Source organism: Pogona vitticeps, chromosome 1 (assembly GCF_051106095.1).
Source record: "Pogona vitticeps strain Pit_001003342236 chromosome 1, PviZW2.1, whole genome shotgun sequence".
Classification (NCBI taxonomy): Eukaryota; Metazoa; Chordata; class Lepidosauria; order Squamata; family Agamidae; genus Pogona; species Pogona vitticeps.
In genome coordinates this window covers 217,274,785-217,301,068 of record NC_135783.1, presented here as the reverse complement: position 1 = coordinate 217,301,068, position 26,284 = coordinate 217,274,785, and the positions used below count along the sequence as shown (strand labels likewise).

Sequence of the window (26,284 nt, the reverse complement as noted above, 5' to 3'; positions counted from 1 at the left end):
GAATTAGACTCCGCGCACTAAGTTGTATGGCTCAGTATCTAGCAGATAACGACTACAGAGATTTCTTAACTTATGTCCATTCACTTCCAAATGGTATGCTGTTTATGTAACAGCGCAAACGAATTTCGGTCCCTGTGTTACGAAAATGGGCACTATATGCACCAATTATATGAATTAGACTCCCCATAAATCAAACATCCCTGTGGCCGCTCTTGGGCACAGTGATGATGGCAGTAGGTATTTGCATTCCGCCGAAAGAAGAGGAGAAACACGAGAAAAAAACTGCACACACCCTTATCCATGAGAAGGGGCTGGAGCTGTTCAGTGTATAACTTCATTCCCCTTTCCCTTTTTCGTGACCTTCAACCTTAATGTCTGAAACAAGAGCATATGGGAAAGTTAACAATATGGAGGAAAGTATATAATCATACAGCACAGAGACAGCTATTTGTCGCACAGGGACAGTCATTCCACTGATGGACTGCCCTGTAAATCATAATAATGTTCATAAGATAGCAATGAAGGTGCATTAGCATTTAATTTCATGGATTGCTTCTGGGCATCACCTGAATACTAATTAGTAACTAACCCAATGAAAAGGATGTGATGCTGCACATCTTCAGCAAATCCTTCCTCACTGTCTTCTGGCAACATCAATAATACAATTTGCAAGGCAAGGGCTTTTTAAAAATGGGCTTTTAAAAGTGGAGTGGTGTTGATGGGTATGTAGGGGGTTTTATTTGCTTGCTTGTTTCACATGAGAAGTGAAAAGAGAAAGAGAGAGCAGGGGGAAAACATGTTTTTAATTTTTGAAGTGTCATTATGGAGCGATAAATTTTACCTAACATTAGCTGAGAAGAGCATTCATTTCTAATCCTTTATTTCTGATTCTTCAAGCAAAGCTCTAAAGAAATCAGCCTACAGTACAGTATTTTGAGAAAAGTACTGGCTTATTTATCTATTTAAAACTAACCACCGAATCTAATGTTTTAGGGAGTTCAATGTCTGTTGTTTGTTCCAACTTTCTTTTCTTTTCTTTCTTTACTCACAGTAGAGTGTTGCTCAATTTAAAATTATGGACATATATGAAGCATTTGTTCACACAAATTAAAAATGTTCTTTCTTCATTCTTATCAAAGCATTGTGCAATTCAAAATTATGGACCCACATGAAATATAGACAGAATCAAAAACAATGAAAACATCACTAACAATCAGATTAATTTTGACAGAAATGGTCAGACCTTGACTTCAGCCGTTGTCCAGGGGGTTGGTGTCTATGAAGTGGATGGTTTGGGTGCTGTTCCAATGCAATGCTTCTGGAAGTAAAGGATTTGGTGGCTCTACTGTTGCTCGGGGGATGCCTGAGTACTCACAGTACTTTTCCACTTTTGGGGGAGGTTCCATCTATGTCCCCCATTTAAAATGTTAACATAATTAGACTGTGTTGGACCAGAAATAGAGTACTTTAATAGCTTTATCTTGGCCATTTACTAGATCTTCTTTAGTGCACATGATGGACCATATATTGAATGCACATAAGTGCTGCATTGATTGAATTTCTCTACATTCACAGACAATTTGTCCTGTATCCAAGTAGCCTCATTTTACTTGATTATTCTTTCATCTTCCTACTCACTTTGAAGTCTATATAAGTGACTTCTAGATGCTCCAGCCAGAGTCTTGTCCTGGTGGGAGACACTTTCTGCATTCATCCATTTGGCAAGGAATGTTATTTTTGCTGTCCATAGGTTTATCCTCTTATGGGCTTAACATTTAGAGCTTGAAGTGTTTGCAGAAAACTTTTCCTCAATTTTAGCTGTCATCTAGTGGGTTGGTGTCCATAAAGTGAATGGGATTCATGGTGTATTATTTTATTTCATTGATTATTTGCTGGCACCTTTCAAGTGCAATGCCAGCCAAATAATAGACTTTTTTAATGGGGGTAGATTTGTTGTTGTTGTTGTTGTTTAGTCGTTAAGTTATGTCCGACTCTTCGTGACCCCATGGACCAGAGCACACCAGGCCCTCCTGTCTTCCACTGCCTCCCGGAGTTGGGTCAAATTCACATTGGTAGCTTTGGTGACACTGTCCAACCATCTCGTCCTCTGTTGTCCCCTTCTCCTCTTGCCTTCACACTTTCCCAACATCAGGGTCTTTTCCAGGGAGTCTTCTCTTCTCATGAGATGGCCAAAGTATTGGAGCCTCAGCTTCAGGATCTGTGCTTCCAGTGAGCACTCAGGGTTGATTTCCTTCAAAATGGATAGGTTTGTTCTCTTTGCAGTCCAAGGGACTCTCAAGAGTCTCCTCCAGCACCACAATTCAAAAGCAACAATTCTTCGGCAGTCAGCCTTCTTTATGGTCCAGCTCCAGGGGTAGATTTTAGGCAACCAATAATAACTCTCTATGATTCATTAAGAACTACATCCATGTGTGTGGCATGTGCTGATTTATACCATGAAGCACTAGAATATTCTGCTGTGGAGTGGCACAGGAAAGAAGCTGTTGTTCTCGCTGTCTGTGGGTGTGCACCCCAGTCTGACCCATCCAGTTTCCTAAGTGTGTTATTTCTGGCAGCAGTTTTCTGTTTGGTGTTTAAACAATGTTTTTGTAGGTCCGGGTTTGATCCAGATTGACATCCAAGTACTTTGAAGTAGGGCAATGTCCCAAAATCTCATCTTCCCAGCTAACTCAGAGCTTTCTCTGCTTCTCCAAGTGAAAGGCACAGTGTTTTTAAAGGGTTTGGCTTCAGCTGGTTGCTTTTATCATATAAGGGAAAATCTAATGCAGAGGTTAGCTGGTGTTCAGTGGCCTCAAAGGTTTCCCTCGGACTGTCAAGGCAAGATCATCAGCATAGTTGAAACTCCTGAAGTATGGGTACATCAGTTGATCATTTGTGTTAAAATGTAATGGTGCCAGGATGCTATCCTTTGTGACATCATTCCTTTGATTTATCCAGCAATTATGGTGCTCTTGAAATTCAACAAAAAATCTGGTTTCGAAGTAGAACAGCAACCATTTCTGTTAGTCTACAATTTTTAGGAAGGAGGTAGAGCTTTTTGATGATGGACAGTATCATATGCCACTGTAAGGTTGACAAATGCTGTTCCATTTGGAGAACATAAAAGAAGCCTCCTCAAAGAGTGGAAATCATTGGGAGTATACTTGGGTGTCCCCTTGGCAACAGTACAGTATGCAGCCAGCTAATCCTTCCAATCAATAAGTGTTGAACTGCAAAGTTACATTTAGAAAAAGGAAATATTGGATATGTTGCAAAGTGTGAGATTGTGGTAAACTTTTTTTTTTTGCTACACAGTAGAAGTGCAGTGATCCACAGAGGAGAATAGCCACAAGCTCCCCAGAATCTATCCCTTTCTCATGAACTAGCACATATACTCTCGATGACTCATTCTGAGACATTTATAGAAGAATTAAAAATATTTCTCTTCTTACAGTTACTTGAAATTACAGACTTGTGCATACCACTTTCTTTACTGCACATATACTAGCAACAAACCAAATAGATCAACAGCCCCTTGTGAACATTCTACAAGACCTTTGGCAGACAAAGTCACTCAAAGCTACTCATTTGGATGCTGCAGTTTGTTCTCTGCTTGTCCAGAGATAAGGGATACTTTTCCATTTGTACAGCTCGAAATTGTGGATATAACCCTTGGAGAGGTGAAGCCATCACATGTATATTGAGTTACTAGTTCTCCTCTATTCAGCAGTAGTTAGGCCTCGTCTTGAGTACTGTGTCCAGTTCTGGACACAATAATTCAAGAAGGATGCTGACAAACTGGGACAAGTTCAGAGGAGGGCAACAAGGATGATTAGGGGACTGGAAACAAAGCTCTGTAAAGAAAGACTGAAAGAACTGGGCATGTTTAGCCTTGAGAAAAGAAGAATGGGGGGAGATATGACAGTACTTTTCAAATACTTGAAAGGCTGTCATACAGAGGAGGGATGGGATCTGTTTTTTATCATCCCAGAGTGCAGAACAATCAATAATGGGCTCAAGTTACAAGAAACCAGATGTCGGTTGAATATCAGGAAAAAGTTCCTAACTGTTAGAGCAGCATGGCAATGGAACCAATTACTTTGGGAGGTGATGTGTGCTCCAACACTGGAGGCATTCAAGAGAAATTTAGACAGCCACCTGGAAGATATCCTTTGGTTTGTATTCCTGCTTTGAGCAAGAAGTTGGACTCAATGGCCTTATAGGCCCCTTCCAGCTTCTTCTTTTTTTTTAATGTATTTTTTATTTTTAAAAACTAGGGATAAGATAAGGAGTACAAAAGGTAGAGGGGGATATGGGGGGGAGAAAGAGGGGGTAAGGAGAACACAAAAGGTACTGTCATCCAATCTGTTTGTTCATGTTGCGATATCAAGTTAACTTTTCATCTTTCTACAATTTGATTGCCCTCCAGGTTTCAATTTACAGTTACATCTTAGTTTAATTCTATGCTATTCAAGCACTATCTGGTGACTCAAGCCATTTGTATAATAAATCCCATTGTTCAGTTGTCTTTTGTATTGGACAGTCTTTCAAACACTTCTGATACAATATCCATTTCTGCCGCTTCCCATATTTTCTCAATAAGTTCCTCTTGTTTTGGCATCTCCGATTTCTTCAAGTTCTTAACATAAAGAATTCTGGCTGCAGTGACTATACATATAACTTCCATTCCACTGAAATCGCTGTTTAGCGAAATCATTGTCTAGCGAAAAGCATTTCCCCATTGGAATGCATTGAAACCTGTTTAATGCGTTTCAATGGGGAAGAATCGTCATTATCTAGCGAAGATCAGCCATAGGAAAGCCGCTTTGCGAACCGCTGAACAGCTGTTTAAATCGCTGTCTTGCGAAGCTTAGGTCCTGAAAACACCTGTTTGTGAGCGCGGAGGGAGCTGTCAAAATTGTCGTCTAGCGAAAATCATTTTGTGAAGCAGCGACCAAACACTGTCCAGCGAAATTCCCCCATAGGAATCACTGTTTTGCGAATCGCTATAATGATCGCAAAAAGCCAATGTCTAGCGAAAAAAAACTGTCATGCGGGGTAACTGTCTAGCGAGGCACCACTGTAATTGTCTTTAAATAATGTACTAGTTTTCTTTATGATTTGGATACTTAAGTATCTGACTCTCTTCTCTCCTTGAAAGTTAGTCCTTTCTATTAATTTCTGTTGTTCTTGATCTCTCATATTTTTAACAAGTATTTGTTTTCTTTTTGTTTATTTTCATTCCTGCCACGTCACCAAAATTCATCAGCATTTCCATCAGGTCTTCAATTGAGTCCATTGGATCCTCCAATATAATAACTAGATCATCTGCAAAAGCTTGGAGCTTAAAAGTATGACCTCTTACTTTCAGTCCTTTTAGTTCCTTTTTATCTCTGATTTGCTCAGTTAATATTTCTAGAGTTAGAATTAATAGTAATGGACACCCCTGTCTTGTACCTTTCTGTATTTCTATTTCTTTTGTCAGCTCTTCACTGATTCTAACCTTTCCCTTTTGCTGGGTATAGATTGCTTTAATTAATTTTTTAAAAAATCTTTCTCTAAGGCCCCTTTCAGCTTCTTGATTCTATGATTCCTGCTCTTCATGGTACTTTTATTTTTTAAAATTTTATTTTATTTTATTTAGGAACAGGGATAGAGGGTACAAAAAGAAAGAGGGGATAGGAAAGGAAAAATGGTTTTGGGGGATAGGAGAGCATAAAGTATAACATCATCCAATCAATTCATATTACTAATACATATCAACTTTTTGCTTTTTCACAGTTTGATTACCCTCCTGCTTTTATCTTATCATTTAATTTTAATTTTATTCTATGTTATTCCAACATTGTCTGGTAGCTGCTGCCATTTATACAATACATCCCATCGTTCAGTTTCTTTTTGAATTGAACAGTCTTTCAGCCCATCTGACAGAATATCCATTTTTTTCACTTCCCATATTTTCACCATAAAATTATCTGGTTTCAGTATCTCTGCCTCCTTAAGATTTTTGTCATAATGCTTTTTAATTTTGGAAGCTGCATGGGTCACTGGATAACTCTCTACTGCATTCATATTACCTGGTGTCATGTCTAATACAGACGATTCTAAAGTCTGTACAACTTCATTTAAGTTTTGTTTGGCATCTACTGTCCCCTCTTTCATCCCTTTCATCAAATTTTCTATTTTGCTAAGACCTGCATTCACTTGCTGGAACCCTGTTAATATTAGCCTTTGTATATTAATCTGCCATTCCTTTTCTATTTCTTGCACCACTATTCCAGAACTTTGGGATTGAACAGACCAAGTCTCCATTTGTTCTTTTGAATTTTTGGGGTCCATCTCAGGCTTTGGGGTTTGTATAAATAACACAATAATCACCCCCTAGAAATCCTTCCACAGTTTCCACAATTTTATCAACAATTCAAACCCCTCATCATAAACCTCCCCTTTGTCCAAATATTGTAGTACAAAAATCAACTTTTAGCCCAGCAAATACAATATCAATTAGAACCGTGATGCAGTTATTTCTTCTTCTCCTGAGTTCAGCAAGCTTCTATTATTAGACTCACACGCGGTCACAAACAAAACAACAGTCACAGAGTCTCAAACTGTCCAGTAGATTGTCCTTGGAGCTCGTCTTGTGATCTTCATTAACCCCTTAATGCTCCTTAGTCCAGTTGGCCACGTCAGCTCCTTCTCCCGAAAACCACCAGATTCTATTATTTATAGTTCACAAAGTCCAGAGAAGGCAAAGAGTAACGTATCCCAACCACACTGCATCCACCGAAGTCTCTTAAATCCAGTCAGACGGTGTTGCTGTCTGGGATTCTTCTCCAGAAACATAAGATTTATTTTTCCATCTTAGACTCTCGGCTTTAGAATCAGCCTGGTGTTTTAATAGTTCACTTGGAGAAGCTTAGTTTCGCTTTTGAGTCAGACTGATAAGATAAACCCGCCGCTGCATTTATTCTTTCAGCCAAATATTTTCATTCTTATTTCAGCTTAATGAGGCTGTTTCGTAAATCAGAGGCTTCGGCTTACTTACTTGTTATATATTTTTAGTTTATATTGATTGCTCTCCTCTCCCCTGGTAAAGGGTTCCTCGCGGCTCAGTGCCAAAAAATGGCGCCCGCTCCAGTCCGTGCACGGTGATTTCTTCAGAAGAAAAAAGTCCGGGTCTGCCTCCCTTTCTTCTCCTTCTGCTGCTCACCATCTGCTTCAGAGAGACTTCTTCTAGACTCTCCTTTGATCCCCATTTCAAAAGGGGGATCCCGGGCCAGAGGGTTCCAGCTTTTTCCAGAGAGCTCCTCTCTGGAGTTGCTGGCAGCACCGCAACAAAGCCCCGCCTCCTCTTCATGGTACTTGAAGAGCAGCTGAGGGAGGGAACTAACCAAGTGAGTAAGAATGGTCAGTGCCTCCTAGCATCAAGAGAAGCTTCCACCAGCAGTAAGACTGTTGTAGGTTTTTCAATTTCAAGGGCTCATGAATAAGACAAATTGTCTAGATCCATCTGGCTTCAGGCTGCAATGGATCTAGATAATGATATCATGGATGAGGGGACAGTTGTGGTTACATTGGTGGGCAATCTATGCTTGGAAGTCAACAGGACTGTGTTCTCGCTGGTTCTGTGAATCAGTGACAGGGAAAAGAGAAGTGCTTTATTACATCTTCACTGGCTACCCGTCCGCTTCAGGGCACAACTCAAAGTACTGCTGCTGGTGATACATATGGCTTGGATCCAGACTACCTGAAGAACCTTATCTCCTCTGGGAGTCTTCAGAAGATGCTTTTCTTTTTCTCCTATTGCATGCACAGGTATCATTGGTGAGGAAAATATCATCCCAAGGTGTTCCTATCCAGAGCATCACCCACACTTGCAGTATGTTCATAGCTGTTTCTGGCAGCACCATTTGTTCCCAGATGCATCAGAAGAACGGGAGTGACCTTGATGTGCCTTGGCAATGACTCATGAGCAATGGACAAGATTATTAAAGCTTGCTATGCAAAACAATATGCAAACTCACTATACAATATTCATATTATTTATAACAGTACAATACATAGCAGATTAAACTACAGTGAAAAGGCTAGCAAAACCAGATATGCTTTAACATATTCCTCCAAAATATGAATTGCTGGTGTAGAGTATATATAAAATCAGGGAAATGAGTATTCCACATAGAAGATACTACAACTATGCTGTGCTCCACATGATTGCAGAATGGACTTCAGGCAGACACAGCCCAATTAGAAGGGCTTCTCCACATGATTGCAAGGGCTGATTGAATCTATAAGGGAGGAGAGTGTCATTTAAAAGTCATTATTTGAAAACATATTTCTTGTTTCTTTGTTTAAAAAAAAATAAGAGAAGCACCAGCTAATGTGTTATCAGGCAAAATTGCTAAAGCATAATTCAAACCAGAAAAGGTATATAATATGTATTTATTTGATAATTGACATTAGTGATCTCTCCAGAGGGCAAAGAAATAAAAATAAAAGATGTGTTGTGAGGAATCTCTAGGTGAACATTGGATAAATTTTTGAATGGTGGTTGTTTGCCTCATGGAACAATTGCTTTTTAGAAGTCTTTCATTTTCTGGGCATCCCACCCCAAAGAGCCTGACACAGAAGAGTGATATTCACAAAGTTTTGATAACGAGTTATGATTCCATTGTACAAGTCATTACCGAACACAAGTAAGGAGGAAGCTGACCTGTGGCTGCTTGTTTTGATCGGAGCTTGCAACTATAGCATCATTTCTGGTTTCATTCAGAATTATATGAAGCATTGTGCTGGACATCTTTACTCAGAAGTAAGCCCCACTGGGTTCAATGGAGCTTTCAAAATATGTGTTTTGAAACTGCAACCTTAGATTGCTAAATCAGTCACCAGCTGTGGAACTCTGCCAACGTAGCACTAGGTTGCCACCAATTAAAGATCCCCTTCTCTTTTACATGCACAACTGACATATAACATGATGAAGTCACTCACAATCAGGAATTGAAACAGGGACTGTCTAATAGCACCAGTCTGCCACTTCTGATGATGTCATTCCCTCTATGCTGGTGTGGCCACACAAACAGTGGCCTAGCATTTGGCCTAGAAAATTCAGTCTTTTAGCCCATAGCTAAGATAGCTAACTTGCACATCACCAGACAACAGGAGATTCATCCCAAAAATGAGGATAATGGATGGGGATTTGCATCAAATAGCATATGCTAGTAATTTAGAAGTACAGGTGGAAAATTAAATTTAATTTTTTTAAATCAGTTTAAACAGGATTACAGTGTACCTCATGAGAGTGGGGAGAATAATGACCATAGGACTCATGTGCCAGCAGAGTCTACAGCCCAAGTGCTCACTGTGGGTGGGCAATCTGAAAGTCCCTGTCCTTGTGGGATATTTTCAAATTTGGACTGAATGACCATTTAAAAAATGGATTGTCCTCTGGTAACCCTCAAAATAGAAAACTGCCCTCTAGAAATGAGGCCATATGGCCACCTTAGCCATAAGGTGCTTTCAGGTGTAATAGCTAATGCCCACCTCCACAGTCAAGACGCATACCAACAGAAGCCAGCCATGTACTTTTGACACTTGAGGTAGAAAATCCCCGAAACACTTCCACCTTCCCTGGTAGGAGTAAAAAAAATAGTAATAAATAAAACAGCTACCCATTTGTTGTCCTTTTATGAGACTCCAGTTCTGCTTTCTGAGGTAGCCACATCATTTTGACCTAAATGCAGGGCCAGCCTTATCTGGCAGAGACTACGTTAAATCTAGACACACGCTTTGGTGAACTGGAGATTTCTTCCACATGTTTAAGGAATTTTAACTCCAAATTGGCACTTTATTCTACAATATTATTGCTTCTCTCTCACCCCCCCCCCCCCGAGATATCAGAGAATGCTGCCTATATGATTATCAAACAAAATTCCTATGGCAAATAAATAAATCAGTCTATAAATAATGCAGCTTTACAGAACTACTCTTGACAGATTAAATCTCAAATTTCTCAAATGGGGACCATGCCATGGGCTCCAGAGAAGGAAGACATTTATAAAGTGCTTCACTAAGTATGCTAAGTTCATTGACTGAATCTTTCAGTACTTTTTAAGTGGTGTTTAATTGTAATTAAATTTGATTTCATTTTATTTTGGAAAGTGGTATTTTTCTTTTACTTTTCTATACTGAAATGTTAATTTTGCAGAATAAAAATGCAAAACACATACACACCAGACAAAGTGAGTGGCAGCATTTACAGTATGTCAGTGAAGATGTACCGTAAGATTCATGAAGGGCCCTGATCAAATAAACCAGCATGGTTCAATGTTATAAGGTCAGCAGCATTCTCTGAGATTTCAGGGCCAAAACCTGAGACCATAAGCTGGACTCTTGTAATCTCACAGGGGCAGGTCTTGTGATGCCACAGAGGTACAGCAGACAAGGGCTGTGAGCAGGGAGGTCTTTTTCAGGCTTTCTGCCAGAGCTACAGATCCTGCACAGAAGGAAGGCTCATGAGTCATGATGCTGTGCTCCGCTTTCCAATTTTATGTATGTGATGCTCCAAATGGCACAATGGGCCAAGCTGCACAGTTCGCTCACTGGTTCTACCCACTAGTCCCATCCTCTCATACCCGGCATTTACCACACTGATGTTGCAGTTTTAGAGGAAGTGCTAACAATTTTTTAAAAAAGAAAATAATAGAAATTACCTCAAAGACGTACAGTCTTTTTTTCCATACAAACTTAATATATGTCAAGTGAGCAAGCATTTTTGGAACACCTGCACATAAAAAATGGCTGTTGTTTTTCCCAACACTGCATAATGGACTGACACATTTTATTTATGGGAAATAAGATATGAGGAAATGGAAAAGAACAAGTCAGAGTTTGGAAAGAACAAGTCAGAAGTAATGAAATTACCAGTAACTGGTTACTTTGAGAAGATAACAAGGTTATAACATTTTGAAGGCAATGGAACAAGTAGTAGCCAATCTATTTTATTGGCATTAGAAGCCATTTTTCCCCTATTTACTTACAAAAATTATTTCTATTGAGCATTTTGTGCCATTTGGGCAGGAATTTTATGCATGTGTGTATTATTTCATCAGTCCTAAGGTTAAAAAGAATGTAATAGAAAGCAATGGAAAAGTAACAAGCAACAAAGCAACCAATGAAACAAGTTACTTTTTTCATGCTATAATGAGTAAAGCTTGAGTGTTAAGATCATCCAGAGAGGAGGCCTTTTTCTCAAGCCCACCACCTCCACAGGTGCATTTGGCAGGTACATAGGAGAGGGCCTTGTCTGTGGCTGCTCCCAGACTTTAGAATTCCCTCCCACAGGAGGCCCAGTTGGCCCCATCTTTGCTGTTCTTCCGCAAGCAAGCAAAGACCTTTCTCTTCAGGCAAGCTTTCCCTCAGTAACCAGCGGCCTGAATAGGATTTTGAAATGGATTGTTGTACCTTACTGCTTTGAATGTGCTTTTGGTGTTGCTTTTGTTTTTGTTTTCTTTTAGTACTTTCTGTTAAATAATGAATTTTAATGATGTAAACCAGGTCCTTTTCTATAACAGAGACAGGGTAAAAATATTTTAAATAAATAAATAAAATAAGTAAGTCAAGTCCATGGAATACTTTCCAACACTGTAAAAAGCAATGAGAGCTAATTACTTTTAAAAGTAATTTTCTAAGCTCGTGTACATCTTAGCTAAAGAAGGGATGGAACCACTGGCTCTGATGGGTACTACTCACATTTTTAGGAGAATCACCCTATTTGTTTAACTTAAATTGCAGTGAGCAACTGCTTGGAAGGAATGAACTCTTCAGACTATGGAAATCTGTCTCCTGAGAGCAACATAAACTTCCTTAATATTTGTTAAACCACTGTGATACCAAAACACTAGACATTCTAGCACCTTCTTTCTGATTGTCAAATAAGACAAATAGTTATTTTAAATGGCTAAGTTTTCCAGTTCTATGTGTTCTCGAAGGCTTTTCCAGTTCTCTTAAGATACTGGAATTTGTAAAGCACTGGGTAAGTAAAACTTCTGCATTTGGGAATGAAAAAAGTGGATCTATATCTTGATTCAAGAAAATAATTCGTTAGCTCTCAGAGGGAAAATTAATATTAGCTGAAATCCTGTTGTGTTACCTTATGCCACACAAGGCTGATAATGTCACCGGACTGTTTTCTGCAAATAAAGGTTTCTAATGCACGCCTCCTAAAAAGGAAACCTTGGGGTCCCTTTTGTCCTGATGAAGCTTCTGGGGGGGGTGTAGAACAGGTTGGAGGTATTTAATGTCCAGAAATCGCTGCCACAGGATCCAGCAGCAGGACCAGTGGCAACGATTTCTCAACATTAAAGACCTCCTCTTCCATCCCCTGGCCCTCCCAAAGACTACCCTAGGACAAAAGGGATTTCAAGGGTTACTCAGAACCTTTTGGAGGGGGTTGTCAGAGCATTTTAATTAACAAAAATAGCTTTGGCTGATGATGTTATCAGCTCTGCATGGCATAAACTTGCACAACGGAATTTTAGCCATTGTGTAAGTGATCAAGAAGCTGCAGGTGGGTGTCTTTTAAATAAGTCAAAAGGCGGAACTATGCTACAGGATATCCAGTTGGGATATTCTAGAAGTGATAGCACAAAAAGGAAACATTTCCAATTTTAGATTAGAATTATAACTTAACGGTAAAAATGCACCTGAGATTTTATACATGTGCAAGAGAAATCACATATGTAATGGCAACTGAGGAGGTGCCAGACCTGCTGCTAATTGTGCTCCTGCATTGAGCCTGGCTCACATCAGCAACCTCATCAATTCATTACAATTAGCCGTGACTCCTCTGGCCAAAGTAAAATCCTAGCACAATTTTGGCCAATCAGGTATAATGATTCCATTTTTAGTGTAACTCTATATTTTTTGTTATTTTTATAGTTTTGCAGGTCTGGCCTCACTAAATGGTGGTGGAGGAATATCACACAGTTTAAATGATAATCATAGAACTGGAAGGGACCCTATGGATCATTGAGTCCAGACCCTGTCATGGAGGCACAGTGGGGAATTGAACTTCCAGTCTCTGGCTCCAGATGTCTAAATCACTGAGCTAACCAGCAGTTCTTCAAGTGTTGGCCTGCGATGCTTCCTCATGCTCTGTTGCCAGTGTTGAGTTAATAACAAGGTGGCTGGGAGATGAGTTTATTTTGCACCACAAATACAAAACGTATAGTAAAAATCTGAGGTCTTAAAAGCAAATGAAATACATTTTCAAGAGTGACTGGATGGACATTTGTCCTGCCTTTTGCGCTGTGTTCCTCACTGATTCTTTTAATATTTATTCTGTCAACTACACAATGAGCACTAATCATGGATCAATGATTTTTTTTACATGAGTACATGGCATATTTGCTCACCCGTTTTGCTATTTTTCATAGTGTTCCCATTTGCATTACTTTGTCTTGCTTTTGGTTTGTGTAATCACCTGTCTCGGCCCCTTGGAGCAGTTGTTCAGCATCTCCAGGTGACATCACCAATGATAAACAGAGTGGGGTATCATGCAGGGGTGAATGCAACTTCTTTGCCTTGCTTCTACTCACATTGGTAAGGATTGGAATCACAATGCCATTAGTAAACTGTACAGTACTTCGTAAATACATTTTCCTCCTAGTTTAGTCGTATAGTGCTAAACAGAGGCAGCACTGATTCAAATGCTTGGCATGTCTTGTTAAAACAGTGTGTTTTCTTCACTTGTCGAACATTAATGAAGAAGAAAGAATCTCAATGCCAATGAAAGAAGCAGGTAAGGGGGTGATAAGAATCAGCTTCAGCAAATCCTTTGACAAAGTGCCTCATGGGATTCTGATTAGCTAGCTAACTAGGCATGGGGTGGATAGAACAACTGTCAGGTGGATGAATATACAGTTGGTAACAGAATTGTACTCAAAGAGTGCTCCTCAAACTGGGAGGCGGTAACAAGTGGAGCAGCACAAAACTCAGTTCTGGGCCAAATGCTCTTCAACATATTTATTAATGACTTGGACGAGGGGATGCAGGGAATGCTAATCAAATTTTCAGTTGACACAAAATTTGGTGGAATAGCTAATACCTTGGAAGACAAAAACAATATTCAAAAATATCTTGAGTCCAAAAAGCTAAGTGCAAAGTTCTGCAGCAAGAGGGTGGCGGCAAATGCACAGTTATAAGATTACTTGGTTCAGTAATATTACAAGTGAGAAGTATCTTGGAACTGTTGTAGATATCAACCTGAATATAAGCCAACAGTGTGACGTTTCTGCAAAACAGGCTAATGCTATTTTACAGTGCATTAACAGATGTATACAATAGTCTCCAAATTCCATGAAGTACTACTTCCTCTCTATTTGGCATTGGTTAGGTTCTTCTTGAATATTGTGTCCAGTTCTGGACACCACATTTTAAAAAGAATCCAGGCAAACTGGAACAAGTTCAGAGGAGGGCAACAAGGATGATTAGGAGACTGAAAACCTTGCTCTGGGGGGGAAAAACTGAACAAACTGGACATGTTTAGCCTTAAAAAAAGAAGACTGAGGGGAGATATGATAGCACCTTTCAAATACTTGAAAGGTTCTCAAACAGAGGAGGGGCAGGATCTGTTCTTGATTATCACAGAGTGCAAGACACATAATAATGGGCTCAAGTTACAGGAAGAGAGATTTCAGCGGCATATCAGGAAAACTTCCTACATGTTAGAGCAGTATGACAATGAAACCGATTAGCTCGGCAGCTGGCGAGCTCTCCAACACTGGAGACATTCAAGAGAAAATTGAACAATCATCTGTCAGATCTGCTTTAATTTGGATTCCTGCAGCACTGAGCAGGGGACTGGACTCAATTGCCTTATAGACCCTTCCAACTCAATTATTCTATGATTCTATAATGGCAGAGAAGAGTGAGAGGGGAAGGAAGCCTGTGTGACATGTGGACCCTAAAAACACATTCCTGGAACAATCAATCACTTCTCTCTCTCTCTCTCTCTCTCTCTCTCTCTCTCTCTCTGTGTGTGTGTGTGTGTGTGTGTGTGTGTGTGTGTGTATGTGCGTGCACATGCATACGTATATGTGTGTGCATGATCCAGAATGATCCTAATTAGCCCATTTGGTAGTCCATGTGGATAGTCAGTCTGCACCAAAATAGACCTTTGGGCTGTGTTATCTAAGGTGACAGCCCTGTGACACACTTGGTGTGCTGTGGCATTGAAAGGGATGATGGATGCTTTCATCTACTCTACCATTTAAAATTTTTTAAAATATATTTCCCTATTGATAAAATGCCATTTTAGATAAATGAGATACATTGGCGGTACTACAATATGTGTAATACGCTAGGTAGATGAATTGCTATTTCTCTGTCTCCTACTTTATTATTATTTTTTTAAAGGAAAGACACTGCAGCTTCCTGAATGACAGCAATGGAAAAAGGCTGGGAAGGAGGCAGGAAGGGGAATGTCATAAATTGAAACGGTGATACGTGGGGGCACTCCAAAGAGCTGTCTGGACCCGTTTCACAGGAGAAAAATGTCAATCACTGTGAATGGAAGAACTGCTCGAGTCAGTGATAAACTAGATCATACTAAAGATAAGAACCTTTTGAGCTTAAACCAGACCACTCCAGCTTTCCTGATATGGATATGCTGTAACTCTGTTGAAATAGGGAGAGAAATATGAAATGGGCACACACTAACTCTGCTCTAATTATTTGGGTGTGCAATGTATGCTTTCTGTTTCCAAAAGTTTATGACAAACAAGGTCTGGAAAATGAAATATAATCACAGCAATCATAAGAAAACAAAAGAAACCAAACAAAACTGGGTAGGATAGAAAACATATTGCCCTTGTAACACACAGTGGATACAGGATAGAGGCCAATATTATGGCCGAATATCCAGCAAAAGCAGAGCTTCCCCCTCCCTCTCCTGCTCATGCTCTGTTGGTGCCAAAAGACCTGCTCCAGAAATTTTTTAGGTTCCAGGATAGAGGCATAAGGTGCACAAGGGACAGGGATTCACGAAGGTGTACTGTATCACCAATTCTGGAGCAAGCAGTAGGATCCAGCAGAAGTACTGTATACTATTAGATTTTGACTTGAATTATTATCCTATAGATGACAAGTACTCCGTTGTATGCAACTTCCACAACTTCATATTAACTCTCAGAATGCAACCCAGAACATTTCAACTTTGAAGTCCTAATTAGTTTGATGGAAGTTATTCCTAGGTAATGAAGTATAGGATTGCAGCTGTAGCCTAAATCTCTGGAAACATGACTAATTATGAAACACTGGCTGAAATCCAGTTGTGCACTTATGCAGACAGCATAACTTGTAGATGCAAATTGTTGTAAATTAAGAAATCTCCATAGGAATTATCTGTTACACACCAGGTCACCCAGTTCAGAATGCAACCGATAGCGTCTATGGAGATTTCTTAATTAACAGCAATTCACGTTTAAAAGTTACAGCAACTGTGTAACTGCAGAATAGGATTTCAGCCATTGAGCATTGCATATTCAGTTTTTAAAATGTGTCATTTCAATCAAGTGGTTTTGTAGCTAGATTCTGTTAATTAAATTTAGTTCCCAGTGAAATTAATGTGACTTGAGTCATGAGGACTAATGTATCCCATCAATTTCAACAGAAACCAAGTTCAACTGATGTGCAGTGTAATACTTGGTATGTTTACTCAGGAGCATGTCCCTTTTCATTCACTCAGAAGACACTCAAGCAATAGCATTGAGTTACCCTAGGTAAATATAGGACGACACTCAGTCTAGAGCTGATCACATAACTTTAGATATTTACTGCCTAGGTTAGTTTAATGCACTGCTTCTTATGAGTAAGAAAAACAACCAAGCTCCAGCTATACCCATAGTAATCCTAAATATCACTATTGCCTTTTCATTTTGTCCACTGTATAAACTGCTTTTGTGTGTTGAATATCATCACAAAATTAATGTTTCATGGCATTTAATCATTTTAATACTAAAAATCACAGAGGACTTGCTTATTGTTTAACATATCATATCCCTGCTTGAATAGATCTTGAGATATGTTTTAACACCAAAAAAAACCCCTTATGAACATATTGTTTCTGCAACACCAAGTATTTCTAATACTCTTGTCAACGTGAGCTAACATACTAGTGGGGCCCCATGCCATTATAGGTTAATCAAGAGATTAATTCGGGGGAAATATGCTCCCTTTCTCATTTGTGAGGAACTAAGAAGAGTCAGGTGACTCTATTTTTGGGACCAACTCAAGACTAATTTTTTCAGAATAATACTATAATATTCTCTTTCCCCCTCAATTTACATACACTAAAGAGAGGCAGAAATGAACAGCTGAAAATGAAAACATTCAATGATGTGATGGGATTGATGGTAACTCTGATACATTCATGCCTCTAATTTTCACCTCAAACATCAAGGTAATGATTGTTCAGTAGCTGCTGAACTTGATGGAACTGTACTGTAAACCGGCAGAACAAGTTCAGTTTCAGTGTTGGCACAGAAGAATATAAAATCTACAGGTTAAACAGGGTGTTGTAACACTTAATTAATATCTATAATTTATTTTAAGTTCACCAGCAGAAATGACAGCATCTGAGATGTTTCTAAATACCTCACTGTTTCTAGAACTGCATAACCATGCATAAAGCAAAATGTTGTTAGGGAGCGGCGGATGCATGTTTTCAAAAACCTCAAAATTTTTCTGGGTTGTAGAATCTCTTCATCATCTGTTTCACACTGTTTGGCACAGAAGTAATCATCATAATCTGATTTGTGTTCTATTGATTGGAGAACCATCTTGGATCAGAATGTGTGATGTTATAGCATAATATCATTGTGTGTTGTTGTTGTTTTTAAATGGATGGCTGTAAATAGTTCCAGTGAAGAAGGACATTTCACCAACTCCTCTTGGCACGTTCTGGAATCAGATGTAACAAACTGCTGAAATAAAAGTCAACAAGCTACCAGCAAGTTTGCTCTTCTAAGATTATACACTGCAATCGAGTGGGCAACTTGCATCCCTAAATCTTATCTCATGCAGTCCTTTCCAAAAGCATCCAACAAGCAATCCCTTTGGAGTTCTAGGAGAACCTCTCTCTTTCCCAGCAGACTGTAAAATAAGAAAGAGAAGGAAGAAAGGAAATGAGTGAAAAGATAAGAAGGGAGTCACCTATTGGGGCAGAGGAGGAGGAATCTGGGAGAGTAAAGAGAATGGCAGAAAGAGAGAAGAAGAGGGGACCAAAATTTTCATTGGTCTGGCTCAACCCAATGATGGTTTTAACAATTTTGGCATGTGATCGCCAGCTGATTAATTCTAATGTGGTGTGACCATAAAGTTCGGTAGAGCTGTCTTTCTTAGATGAAAGAAAGAAAGAAAGAAAGAAAGAAAGAAAGAAAGAAAGAAAGAAAGAAAGAAAGAAAGAAAGAAAGAAAGAAAGGGAAAAGTATACAGCAAAGCTGTTTTAAATGCATAACTGAGCAATCCCCATCCTGAGAGGTAAGCATAGTAGCTTGAGGTGTAGGGCAACAGTAAACAGAAGTTCCATGAGCCATCTACTTAAGCAGCACCAGTTAAACACTGCATTTAAGAAGTGCAGGCAGCTTTTAAAACCATTATTTTAAAAAGTATACAGATTCTTATCAGCTGCACTGATTTTTCACTCAGCAAGTTATTTTCACATTATTGCCACACTTTAATGTGTCTCCTGGTTATTCCATAGGTGTCAAATTGCAACTCTGCCTGCCACATCAAACCATAGTAAAGAGTTATAACCACTGTTATGATGGTGTTGAATCTATTATTGCTATCCCTGGTGTTGTTAGTAGCAGCAATACTATTTAATTGTCATTTTTGCTTTAACTCCTAACCGAATATGCTAGTGATTGTTAACTCTGAGCTTTTCAGAAAACCACATGCATTAACAGATGCTGATGTCTATATAAGCAGCTGAAGGTGGCAAATGCCACATTGCAAAATAAAATGTGTTAGTCTTCCATGTGTGATAAGACACAAGGTGCACAATTATAAGCCACGTATAATTATTTTAGTTCTTCTAGTCAAATCTGAGTCAAATGAAATGCAGTACAATGCTGCACTATAGTCTTAAGCATCACATGCCTGTTGCTTTAAACTCTTTGCATAGCAATTGCATATTGACACAACATGATTTTGGTCAACATTTCTGATCTACAGACTAAGGTGTGCAGGAATACATTTAACTACCACCATCCCTGCTTTTCTAACTTTCATTTATTCCTGAAATTTTTCACAATACATGTCATTATTCTGTTCTTCATGCTGAAAAGGTTATCAGAATTCTACAAATACTTAGGAACTACCGGTATATATTCCTTCCTCAGATAGTAAAATGGATGCCTAAGACAGAAGGAGAAGGTATGAACTTGCTCAAAGAACTACACAGTTTGTATAAATGCCAAAAAACCTAAAATGACATCCCTACGTCCTCTTCTAAACTACGGGATTGGGTTTCTCAGTAGATATATCTTTAAAACCCAATTAAAAACATGGTTATACATCCAGGCCTTCCCTCCAGTCAATACCTGATTTCTTTCCATTTTCCTTTATTTTTCTTCTTCTACTTTATTACAATTGTTATTGAACGACTATGCACATTCTTGATTTTATTGTTTTATCCTATATTGTAAGCCGCCTAGTAGTCCAGATAGGCGGGGTATAAATCAAATAAATAAATAAATAAATAAATAAATAAATAAATAAATAAATAAATAAGATGCTGTAGTCCAGAGAGGCGGGGTATAAATCAAATATATATAGAGAGAGAGGATGCTGACTATGTAGTAGAAAATGAACAGTAATGAATGGAAAGGGATTTAATGTTTATCTGAAATCCAGAATTCAAATATTCTATGATTCAACACTGTGTTGTAGATCTCACTTTTGGCATCTATTTCCTATTTTTTAATCTGCCCTTGGACTCACATTTCAGACCAATGAAGTTTGCCACTGAAAGGCATTTAAAACACCTAAAACGTGCTTTTAAAAACCAGTTTCGATAAAAGACAACAAACCTCCCTCTTTCTCCAAACCCCTTGCAAAATAATATTTTACTAATACTTTTGAGAGTTTTGCAGTCTTACATCTGAACATCAGTGGTAAATGATCAATAGCTGAGAACTCTTCAGGTTCTGATACAGTGAGGGCAATACTGCCATCTCTGCATTTCTTCTTTATAGAAAGAAAGTCAATGCACCAAGTCAACGCATCACTTGCTAGTCAATAGCAACCTCAGGAGATTTCCACACATCCACTGATTCCCTTGGTAGGCAAAAGTAGAGGAATTTGCAAAGAAAAAGAAAAAGAAATCCAAACAACAAAACAAATCCAAGAAAATGTCCTGTGAGCTTGCAGGCTTGGTGGAATATTATGAGCAGCAATATATTATGAGCTCCTATCCAAGATTGTGGAAATGGTAATCTCATTTAGATTTTCATTCCAAGAATTCCCCAACTGTGATGGCCATGGCTCTTGAATCTTTGTCCTGTCATTGCTGTTACCTTTCATCTGCGAGTGCAGATACTGTTGCCCAGTTATGGCTACACTAACAATCTTGAATTGCTCTATTATTTTGCACTCTCACTTCCAGGCAGGACAGTGCTGGAATCATCTAAAGAAGCTTGAACCAAGGGAAGTCCACTTATTTGGTTCTCCCAGGCAAGGGCAAAAAAAAAGTGCAGAATGGTCTTCTATGCCTGGCAAGGAGGTGAGGTATCTCGTGGCACTCCCAACAAAAGAAAGAATGAGAATGATGTTTTGTGCAAAGTGAGTGGAACTGCACAAATTGACATTCTAAACAAGTGGTTCCCAACCTTGGATAACCCAGGTGTTCTTGGATTGCAACTCCCAGAAACCCTAGCCAGCACAGCTGGTGGTGAAGGCTTTGGTAACTTGCAGTCTAAGAACCAACTGGGTCACCCAAGGTTGAGAACCACTGCTTTGACGCAATTAATGCATCTTGCGCAAAATGTCAATGATTGCTGCTTTATCCATAGATTCTGAAGGAGCAGGGGCACTTGAGGAGGTATTTGTGTTTGTTTTAAGAACCCACTCATGTTCTGTGCTTGCTGTATTTGTGTACAAGGAATTTGTTTCTCAAAGGGAAAGAATGTGCAGTTTGCACAGGTTATAGCTGCCTAGAGTGGTCCATTGGTCCAGATAGGCGGGGTACAAATCAAATAAATAAATAAATATAGAAAGTTCAATGAGAGAAAAAACCCAGCAACCCCCATTTACTCTCATCTGGAATCTCATAAGGCTTGAAAATTCCTCATTGAATGTCTTTTCAAGTTAAGACAGCCTTAATTAATGAGAACAAAGAATTTAAAGTACTGTTTATATCCCTATCAGAAACACAGGAAGGTATGAATCTGTCAATTTGATCTATAGTTGAGAGCCATGTATTTTAAAGCCCTGCCCTCAAAGCAGATCGATCTAATCATTCAAGGTAAGATAAGATGGAAGAATTATGCAAAAGAGCTGCATTTAGTTCTGCCCCCCATATTGCACAACTCGTCCCCACCCATCACATATTGAGTGAGGACGTTGGCAGAGAGACTTTTTTGGTCATTTGGGCCCTCCCTGTGCTGTGGAGCCTGATATGAGAACAACATCCTTAAAGGCAAGTCCCTCTTTTGATCTGTATGGTGTTGATACTTATTTAATTGTTCACCATATCACATCTTTCTTCCAAACTGGGACCCAAGGCAGTTCACAGGAAGATTAAAACAAATGCAGATTAAAAATAAGTACAAATGAAAACATGCAAAACCGTATCATGATAATTAAAAATGCAGTTGAACTAATTACAATATTAGAGCGCTGCTGAATTAGAACAAATGTAAAACACACTCACAGCATAGGTCTGCTAAAAGCTCTTCCCTTAAACAGCTGGTCTCTTGCTGAAAGCCTTCCTAATAAAAAGGTGTTTCCCTGGCAGCAGAAAGAGGACAGTCAGACCTCCCTTGGAAGGGGTTTTGAGTAGCCTTACAGCAGTGTCCAAGAAGGCCCTCTCTGGCCTCTCCAGGAAATGAACTTGTAACAGTGGCAACATTGAGAGAAAGTCCCCCATCCAACACGTTGTACCCCAGGCAGACCCATGTGGGACAATATGGTCCTCTCGGCTGCCTGGACATTTGTTGTGTAGGGCTTTATAGGTCCAAACCAAGACATTGAAATTGTTCCCAGAAATAGCCAGTGGGCCTGGTGAAACTAAGAAGTTATGTGGTCAGTGTAACTGGGCCCATCAACACTTCGGGACAGCTGAAATTTCTCATTCTCAATGTTTCTCGAAAGCAGTCCCATATAGTACAGTAATCTGTCCATTGTTATAGAGATCTGGCAGAATAGGGTTTTCTTAGAAGCTCTTTCCACTCTTCTTGTTTTCCCTCACCCCTGCTCCTTGTTCTGTAGAGAAAACTTTATCAATTACTGAGATGATCAGGTACATTTTAGAAGGGGGAAACATCCAATATTATTTCTCTATCAGTTCAGAGAGAATGTCACAGCACACGTGTATAACACATCTCGCCAAGGACATTCTGCTGTGTTTAATGAGATCTACTGCTAAGATAAATGTCTGTACAGGATTACAGGTAATGTGCACATAGATTACAGTTTGCTCCCTGACGAAAACCTACTTGAAGTGCCTAAATGTACAGTGGTGCCTCGCTTAGAGATCACTCCGTTGAGCGATGAAATCGCTTAGTGATGGGGTTTTGGCCATCGCCAGAGCGATCGCTTAGCGATGGCCCCTATGGGGAAAATCGCTTTGCGATGCTCGCAGGGAAGCGATCGTTGCAAAGCCCCCATTTTCAGCCAGCTGATTGGCGGTTCCAAAATGGCCGCCCGCTGTTTTGCCTCGCTTTAGAGGCACCGAAAATGGCTGCCCCTATGGAGGATCTTCGCATAAGGTCAGTTTTGAAGCCCATAGGAACGCATTAAACACGTTTTAATGCATTTCTATGGGCTTTTTTATTCCGTTTAGCGATGAAATCTGCTTAGCAACGTTTTTCCTGGAACAGATTAACGTCGCTAAGCGAGGCACCTCTGTACCTGGTTCACAAGTAATGTTGTTCTGTATATCACAGTTACAACTAGTTACGAGCACTACCCACAATTATTCAGAGGGTCACGATTTCCTTTAGTGATAAAACATCCTCCACCACCCTGCCAAGGAGCTTGCTATTGACCACTGTTGACACATTTATTTGGGGGGGTAGTACCTCCGTCATGTTCTGAAACAGAAGGGCATTCGAGTCATTGGTATCAATGTTCCTGCAACACTTCTGGAAGCATCCCACCAGGACAAGATTCTGGATAAACCACTTGGACATCACTTAAAGAGACTTCAAAGTGAATAGGGAGATCAAAGAATAATCAGGTAAACTGGGGCTACTTGGATACAGGACATATTTTCAGTGACTGTAGAAATTCAATCAATGCAGCATTTATGTGCATTCAATTTATGCTCCACCACATATACATCATGCGTGATTTATATATCATGCAAAAGGCTAGACTGGATGCATCCCAAGCTGGAATTAAGATTGCCGGAAGAAATATCAGCAACCTCAGATATGCAGATGATACCACTCTGATGGCAGAAAGTGAGGAGGAATTAAAGAACCTCTTAATGAGGGTGAAAGAGGAGAGTGCAAAAAATGGTCTGAAGCTCAACATGAAAAAAACTAAGATTATGGCCACTGGTCCCATCATCTCCTGGCAAATAGAAGGGGAAGATATGGAGGCAGTGATAAATTTTATTTTCTTGGGCTCCATGATCACTGCAGATGGTGACAGCAGCCATGAAATTTAAAGATTCCTGCTTCTTGGAAGGAAACTGAAGACAAACCTAGACAGCATCTTAAAAAGTAGAGACATCACCTTACCAACAAAGGTCTGCATAGTCAAAGCTATGGTTTTTCCTGTAGTGATGTATGGAAGTGAGAGCTGGACCATAAAGAAGGCTGACCGCCGAAGAATTGATGCTTTTGAATTGTGGTGCTGGAGGAGGCTCTTGAGAGTTCCCTGGACTGCAAGGAGAACAAACCTAGCCATTCTAAAGGAAATCAACCCTGAGTGCTCACTGGAAGGACAGATCCTGAAGCTGAGACTCCAATACTTTGGTCAGCTCATGAGAAGAGAAGACTCCCTGGAAAAGACTCTGATGTTGGGAAAGTCTGAAGACAAGAGGAGAAGGGGACGAGATGGTTGGACAGTGTCACTGAAGCTACCAATATCACAGCCATAAATACTCCACTCCCAAGCAAACTACACCAGAGCACAGAGTGCTGTCCTCTGAAGATGCCGGCCACACAGACTGGCGAAACGTTAGGAAGAACAACCTTCAGAACACGGCCAAAGAGCCCGAAAAACCCACAACAACCATTAGATCCCGGCCGTGAAAGCCTTCGCGAATACTACCAATATGAATTTGACCAAACTCCAGGACGGAGTGCTCTGGTCCAAGGGGTCACAAAGTCGGACACGACTTAACGACTAAACAACAACAACATCTACCAAACATCTACAAAACAAAATCTACCAAGTGACTGAGATAACACTATTGAAGCAATCTACTTCTGGTCAAAAATAGTTTAATTATTTTACAATTTTAATTCGTTTTGACTTTACCTACCGTGTTTTCCCAAAAATAAGACCTAACCTGAAAATAAGCCCTAGTATGATTTTTCAGGATGCTCGTAATATACGCCCTATTTAAATGAAACCCTGCCCTCCATCATTATGCAGCAACCAGAAGATGATGACATGACTGTATTTGAATAAATGTCGATTGTTTTGCATAAAAAAATTTCCTGAAAATGAACCCTAATGTGTTTTTTTGGAACAAAAATTAATATAAGACCCTCTCTTATTTTCGGGGAAACACAGTATATTTCATGTACTGTACATCCATAATTTTAAGTTGTGCAGAGCTCTAATATGAATAAAAAAGATTAACATTTAAAGCTTCAAAAATTTAATGTTGAGCAGGAAAGTCTCGGAATTGAGTCAGAGATTCTCCTTTTGCAAGCATTTTGTAGTTAGAAGAATGAAGGAAATATGCCCATGATTTTAAAACAAAACAAGCCATATATGACAAAAATCTTATGGGCCAACATTCCACCTATCTGACTATGTACAAAGTCTATGGGTGGACAGGTTTTAATTTTTGTACAGAGTCAGAACTGTATGATAAAACTTCAACTAGTATTTGCTTCACACATCAAAAATTATGAAGGGGGGGCAAGAGCTCCTCTGACACAAACAACAAAAAAAGCCCTTTCTTTTAAAACTCTGATTTAAAAAATTAAAATATGACGGTATGCTCACCATTTATCCCTCTTAAATGATTTAGTCATTTGATGCGGGAGTGAACGCCTCCATTGTCCATCATTTACTAATTTAATTTACTTATTTAAGAAGCGACAACTGGGATGTTGGGAAAGGCACTTATATGACATGAGGAAATAAGAGAGCAATACAGTATAGCCCTATACACGTATCTGTTAAGCCGTATGAAATCAAGCGGACTTCCAAGTAAAGTGGGCAGAGGATCTTAGCTGAAGCCTTAAAATGACGGTTCTTGTTTTCGACCCCCATCAAACCATCCCAGCAACGTTTACTGGGAAGGCAATCCTACCAACTTGAATAGGGTTGCGCCGCTTAATGATGCCAAAGGAAGGGTCGCCTGCTCTGCGCACTAACTGCAATTAAGTGCGTGCCAAAGGATTGCATCCCTAGGGATAGCTAACCAAAGGGTAAACGCCAGTGAATTCAATGGCCTTTGCATGGGGAGGGGGGCGCAAGAGCCACACTGGGGACCGGGCCGAGCAAACCCGAGTCTCAATCCCCGTCGAGGCTTCGCTGCTCCTCCTCGCCTGCAAAAGTGCCAAAACTTGGGACACGATGACGTCCCAACCCCGCCCAGCAAGGGGGGGGAAGATGGCCTTTACAGAGGAGAGGCGGGAGCAGCGCCGTCTAATCCCTCTGGGTGGATCCTTCTCCTTCCCCGCCCCCTCCCTCGGCCCCGCCTCCTCCTCTGATTCCGAATGGTTAGACCGAGCTGCCCATCAAATTGAGGCACGGCTCGAACGCGCGCTCTCGAGCTCGCTTTCTCCCTGCGGCACGCACGCACGCACACGCACACACACGCCCACGAAGTAGCAGCTGTCAAGAGTTGGTGGTGGAACGGAAGGGAAAA

General features: G+C 39.9%; 2 long non-coding RNA genes across 2 annotated transcripts; both read right to left on the bottom strand.

Moving 5' to 3' along the window:
• Positions 1 to 5,220: 5,220 nt before the first annotated feature.
• On the bottom strand, positions 5,221 to 26,135 carry LOC110074953 (uncharacterized). Its single transcript, XR_013537015.1, has 2 exons — positions 25,728 to 26,135; positions 5,221 to 17,961 (listed from the first exon to the last, which is right to left on the bottom strand). It is a non-coding gene; the product is annotated as an uncharacterized LOC110074953 (long non-coding RNA).
• On the bottom strand, positions 18,239 to 25,403 carry LOC144583304 (uncharacterized). The gene is made up of 2 exons (XR_013537017.1): positions 19,497 to 25,403; positions 18,239 to 18,779 (listed from the first exon to the last, which is right to left on the bottom strand). It is a non-coding gene; the product is annotated as an uncharacterized LOC144583304 (long non-coding RNA).
• Positions 26,136 to 26,284: the final 149 nt, after the last annotated feature.